Consider the following 6708-nt stretch of genomic DNA (forward strand, 5'->3'; position numbering starts at 1 on the left):
GGATTATTTTACTTATCTTTCTTCTATAACCCCTTTAATTTTTCATCTTCTTATAATTACAGAAAATTGTTTCAATTTTTCTTCATTTTTTTCTCTTCATTTTTATTTTTCCTCTTTTTCTAGGACTTTTGTTACACATATTGTAGTTCTTCTACTTGTATCTTCGAAATAACCATGGTTTTTCTTTATAGTTTATCCTTTTGGACCTTCCTTCTTCCTTCTGAAAGATTTCCTCCACCTAGTCTTCCAAGTTGCTAATTTATAATGCAGTTTTATCCATTCTGTTATTTATCCATCTGAGGTGTTCATTTCAGCTATTAAATTTTCATACCTAAGATTTCTTACTGCTTTGTTTTCTTATTCTTGTTTATATTGTCATTATATTTTTAATCTCTTTTTGTATGTTTATTAAGCCAATATTAAATTATTCAATCATTTGTTTTCACATGTGTACTTGGATTCTGTAACCTAATATATTTCATTTCAAATAGTTGTGCTTCTCAAATCGCTTGTTAGACCTGTGAGTTCATTCTCCCCTGGAGATATAGACTCCCTGTCTATACAGGAAGTCCTAATTAGCTCATTCCCAGTCAGCCCCAATTAGCCCAGAGGGTGGGGATGGATTAGCCACAGGTGAGGAAAGAAGCCAAAGCACAGGAAAACCACAGTCACTCATTCCCCACTTCACAAAACAATAAAGTCAGCACTTCACTCTTTGTCTTCCAGGATGTTCAACATTAAGAGGCAATTCTCTTGGACTACAATTTGCCAGCCCTGGGTGTGGAGGGTAAGGGGTAGTGATAACCCAAGGTTAGTTACTACTCACCTCAAGTACAACTATTAGATCTGGAGTTGTGAATCTGATTTGATCCCTTTGTTTAGTATCACTGGGAGGCAAATCCCTGGCAGATTCTCCATCACTGGGACCTGTTTGTGCGAACATTTTCCTTCAGTGGGTACCAGGAAATCTCCTTTGTCCAGAAATATCTCTTTTGTGAGAATTTCCCAATTCTATATCCCACCCTTTGCATTTCTTCCTCTGTGATTCTTTTCTCTCCTTTACTTCTTCAGACACTTATTAAAGCCAACTCTGGGTCAGGTACCATACTAGGTCCTAATTCTGCAGGTGTGAGGAGCAAATGTGCTTACAGAATTTAAAAAGGTGGAGCAGAAATGTGACCAAGGTTGGGACATTAAAGACAAATTTGGACTCTTTTTAGTGGCAACAAAGCAAGGAGAGAGTGCTGCCTTCCTCTGGGGTGGAGCCCAGAAATAGTGATGGAAAGTCACTCCAAAACAGTGGTTCTAACCTTGACTGATCCTAGAACCAGCTGCGGAGTTTTTTAAAAATCCTAATGTCCATATACACATTGCATCACTTAAATCATAACCCTTGGGAGTGGAACCTAGGCATCAATATTTTTTAAAAGTTTTACGGGAAAATTCATGTACATCCAAGTTTGAGAAACACTGCTTGAATATACAGGCAAGCACCAGGGTTAGAATCAGGAGTTCTGAGTTGTTATGGGTTGAATTGTGTCCTCCAAAAGTCATATGTTGATATTCTAACCCCCACTATCTCGGAACATGACTTTATTTGGAGATAGGTTCTTTACAGAGGTAATCATATTAAAATGAGATCATTTGAGTGGGCCATACTGCAGTATCACTGGTGTCCCTATAAAAAGAGGGAATTTGGAGACAGGCATGCATACAGAGAAAACAGTGTCAGCAACCATCTACAAGCCAAGAAGAAAGGTCTGGACTAGATCGTTTCCTCGCATCCCTCAGAGGGAACCAACCCCACCAACACCTTATTTCACGCTTCTAGTCTCCATAACTGTGAGACAATACATTTCTGTTGTTTAAGCCACCTAGCTTTTTTTTTTTTTCCCATCCTACTCCCCCCATTCCATTGTCAGGGCTCCAAGCTTTCCTTCTTTTTTTAACATAGTTGTAACTCCACCCTCATAGCAGGAGAAATAACAACTGCAGTGGGCATCCAGGGACCTTCTCCATGGCTGGATCAGGAGAAAAACGTGTCATTCAGGAACCCACTGTACTCATCACATTTCCAGAGAAATAGAATTGTAAGTGGTGGCTCCATATTGGAATGAATACTGCTGTTACACTCCTAGATGGGTGCTTACGGGCTGGCCAGGAAACTAATCACCCTTCAGAATGCTGCTTGTATGAAAACAATGCATTTATAAGTTCCCATTGAGCAATGTGAAAACAAGACTTGCAGGCACAAGCTCTTCTAATTTGAGGACGACCAGAGTGATGAAAATCTACATGCATTTATTATTTATTAGCAGAAACTTCAAAATATACATAATGTACAATAAGAACAACTGCATAGTAAAAAAAAAATCAAGGCAAAGAAAAATTAATGTGAGTTAGAAAAACAGGATGAAGCCATAGGTAATTTCTAGTTTTAAAATTCAGGCCTAGTCGGTGGCCACAAACAGCACGGGGAGCCCAGCTGGTCACAGGTGGGGTGTGAAGAGAATAAATGACCCTCCGGTGGATGGCAGTTGCAACCTTTCTTTATGCTGAAATAGGACTCATTTTAATCTTCTATCTTTTATTCCTCCCCAAAGATGGCAGAAGACTTTTTCATTTAACGTCTGGGGTAAAATTGTAACTTTCTGGAACCAGGCTTTCCTGTACAGTCCTATTGATTGTTATGTTTCTAGATGCTGTGAGAGAAGTAATGAAATATTCTACTACTCCTGCCACTGAAAAGAGCTCATCCAGCAGGCCTGCTGCCCATGAACATACACAGACGAAACTTTTTAGGTCTCAAAGAAATCTTTATTTTTCTGGATTTTCATTACTTTTTTGGCTAATGTTGACACGTCTGGTTACCCTTATTACTCAGCTGGCAAAAGAACTGACAAACAAAGGAGCACTTAAGCAGAAAATACTAACGAGGCTGCCAAAAATTCCTGAAAGAGAATGAAAAACTAACACAGTTCCTGAAAAGCTATAACAAGGAAGAGGAACACATTTTGGAAGCAGAAAATAAAAAACCTGGTAGAAGACCAGGAAAAACTGCAAACTGAATGAAAGAAGACTTCAGGTGCCCTGCCTAAGGCACAAAATGACGTGATGGCATGAAGATGCAATCACAGAGACTTTCAAAAGAACACTCAGAACTTCAGGATTGTTCATAGAAAGGCAATGAGAAAGGCCTGTGAACTGTATGAAAGAAATTGTGATATAGCATATCAAGATGATAAATATTTTATCATGTTAGCCTCTAGAAAATTTAAAATTCAGTTCAGAAAATTGTACTATGACCAGCCAATTTTTTTTTAGTGCCAAACATAAGCTATTATCATAATGGCATTATCACAATATTTGACAATGTTTCACATATATTATAAAGTCTGTAATCCAGCTCTTAAGTACAATATAAGTATGTTAAACACCTTATTCAGAAACTGATAGTAACACTGGTGTATGATGGCTGTTTACCAATAGAAGGAAACATTTGTTAGCTAGTTACTTCCAAAATTAGAGATTTAAGTTTCATGAAACCATTAATAGCCTTAAGAGCTTTGATGAGTTTCCACTAATCATAATCTATTTAATTAGAAGATGATAATGGTTATGTATTTGAATATAGTGTCCAGTATCAGCAAATTTATTCATAGGGAGATTAAAAAAGGATAAATGATCAGAATTTGCCACTGTATGTATAGGAAAGAGTCAGAAAGAGCAAAAAATAAAAACAATCGCCTTAGTTTAATTTAAACCTAATGATATATGGTTTACTCCCATAAGACAACTGTATTGATAATTATATTTTTGTTACTGTGCTTCTGCACCTGTTAGACTGCTTTCATTGACATTTGTGTTAATAACACATAATTAGTAAGCATTCCACCTTTTCAAATTTCATCTAGTAATGGAGTTAACATTTATTCACATAACTATCAGCACTGAGCTGAAATTATTTTGCAACAATGTGGAGTACTTAACTTATAACGTTAATGTACAACATATCCAAAAAGCAAGTGTTTCCCATTGCTGTGACAATTACTAATTATACAAATATGATCTCAAATATACACCGGTGTCACAATTTCTCTGAGATGGTTCTGTATTCTGAAAGCTAAATATTAAATACTATTTTTCCATTCAAAAAATAAAATAAAATAGAATGCAGGACTAAAGGCAGGCCACAAATTTGGCCCTGAGCTACCTAGTAGCCAACGCAAAGAAAGAAATTGACTAGTTACATGATTCCTGAGATTTTTGTTTCGGCCTCATTTCTCAGAGAACAGCCCAGTTATTCCTAGGACTGCACGCTGAGAAAAAATTCTGCCACAGATCCTCAACAGAGGACTCCATACAATGCTGTCATCTAATAACATTTAGTGGGAACCATCCAAGTACTTTGTCTACGTTGTTATCTTCACGTTTCAGAAAGACTCTGTGAGGCTCTTCTGAGTGAGGAAACTGAGGCTCAGAGAAGTTCAGTAATTTTAAGCTACCCAGTTTTTGGTACTTTGTTATGACAGCTCTAGCAAACTAATACAAATCCTGATGTAGTCATTTTTCAACTACTTGCAAATAACTTCCCTCAGAGTGCTCTAATTACCTTACCAGAAACACAGAAGATAAAACCTCCCTCACAGGATTGCTGAGAAATTTAAATGAGGAAACGTAAGTGAAAACCCAGCACAGAGATTAGAACACAGCAGGTGCTCAGTGAACGTTAGTTGAATCTGAGTCTTTCCCGCTTGGACAAACCAAGTAGCTTTGTCAGCTTGCTGACTATGGTCAGTTTAACAGCCTGGGGATGCAGGCTAGTAACGAGAGGATTCGTTCTCGGTCTCCAGAAAACGGAGTTAAAGGCTTTGCCTACAGTTGGTATCTCCTTCCCACCCTGTGCATTAGCCTAGACGGCCTGGAAACTTTATTCAGCCTCGTCTTGGAAGCAACCCTTGTTCCTGAGGTCGACCTCTAGGGGGCGCGCTGTCTCCATAACCCGCCTTTGACTACACGCCCTACACCGCGCCAGTCAAAGGAACCACCTCCTAAAGTGGACTGCAGGCCATAACCAGGAAGGAAAATGTATTTGGAGGGATTTGTCCTCTTTCCACTGCCATTGTTTCCCAGCAGTTCGGTAGCTACCAACCAGAAACCAGCTCCAACCCTAGAATCTTACAATATTTATTGGAATATTTAGAATACGGCCTTACTTATATTTGTAAAATGAAGTTTTATTTGCATTGACTCATGTCACTCTAATAGTGGCTCCTTTACACAGTTAGGACAGCTATCGTAATCCACATTGAAGCGATGTGGAGACTAGAGCTCACAAAGGTGAAATGACTTGCGAGGAAGCAACTTAAACCCTGACCCCTTCTGCATTCCAAGCTCAGTGCTCTTTTCACTATGCCCCCAACTACAAGCATGAAATACTGACAAACTTCACCAGACAGGTAGGGAGCCATGGGATGACACTGTCATACCATATCCCACAGTGGCCAGTGCAGCTTTCTTGCAGGAACACACCTTCGATTTCATGCTGGGAACTAGTATGGAATGTGGTTCTTACCAGAACTTTCCTTTCCAGCCAAATTCTCCTGAACATATCTACCCCGTACCATTAACAGTAGTGAGCTCACTACCTTCACCAACCACTTCTGTCGTTATTGGGGGAATGATCCATCTAACACCTTGGCCTCCCCGTTCCTTGACTTCCTCACCTCCACTGATCCTTAGCTTTCCACTCAGGGGTCATATGCTTGACCTTGTCATCACCTCAAAATCTCCACTTGAAGTCCCTAACTTCCTGATCACCTCTTCTTCTCTTTCTAGCTTACAGCCTCTAATGTTCCCACCCCAGCAAATCTTTGCCCTCAACAAGGCCCATGATTCATTGGCCCTCATTTCTCCCTTCCTTCCTGACTCTGCTTAGGTTAAATGTTACATCATTAAAAATACTTCCTCATAAATACCACTAACTCCTTAGCCCTCTCTTCAGCCTTGATTAAACCCAACTATCCTCTGCGCCATCCCTGTACCCAAGCAGGAGAGAAAACACCAGCCAGGGTGAATGGCCTCACTTTAATTGATGGCCACAAACCTCAAAGATCCCTGCACACTGACCACAAATCCTACACCCCTTCCTACTTAAAAAGTGGTCCTAGACGACCAGCACAGGTACCACCTGTGAGTTTGTTGCAGATGCAGAAGTTCAGGCTTCACCCAGACCTCCTGAATCAGCGTCTGTGCTTGAACAAAGTTCTCATGTGGTTCAATTCCACGTTAAAAGTTCACAAGCACTGCCCTGTGCTTTGCTTTCTGGATCACCAGAAATTCATTCCCCATCTTTTTCTTTCTCCTGAAACTTTCTGAACCCCTGTGGCCCATCACTCAGCCTCACACGCCATTGAGAATCCAGAAGGAGTCATACCCAGCTCCCTGTCTTCCCATCACATCTTCAACCTGCTTCCATCTGTGCCGAATCCCGTCTTTCCTTCTGTTACAATGGGAGAAGGGCCCAGCTCTGTCAGAGGTCGTTGCCTCTCTTTAGCCTCTGGATTTCATCCCTCTCTCTCCTGCATCCCTGACTCATGAGTTGCTCCATGGCTACAGGACATGTTCTAATCCCATTTTAAAAGGATCTCCTCAATCCCACATCCCACTCTTACTGCCTACTTCTTAGCTTCCCAGTAAGCTCCTGGA

General features: G+C 40.2%; 1 pseudogene; it reads left to right on the top strand.

The window, feature by feature from the left end:
* Positions 1–2515: 2515 nt before the first annotated feature.
* On the top strand, positions 2516–3203 carry LOC109456025 (B-cell receptor-associated protein 29; annotated as a pseudogene).
* Positions 3204–6708: the final 3505 nt, after the last annotated feature.

The sequence above is a fragment of the Rhinolophus sinicus genome, linkage group LG04, assembly GCF_036562045.2.
Source record: "Rhinolophus sinicus isolate RSC01 linkage group LG04, ASM3656204v1, whole genome shotgun sequence".
NCBI classification, from domain to species: Eukaryota; Metazoa; Chordata; class Mammalia; order Chiroptera; family Rhinolophidae; genus Rhinolophus; species Rhinolophus sinicus.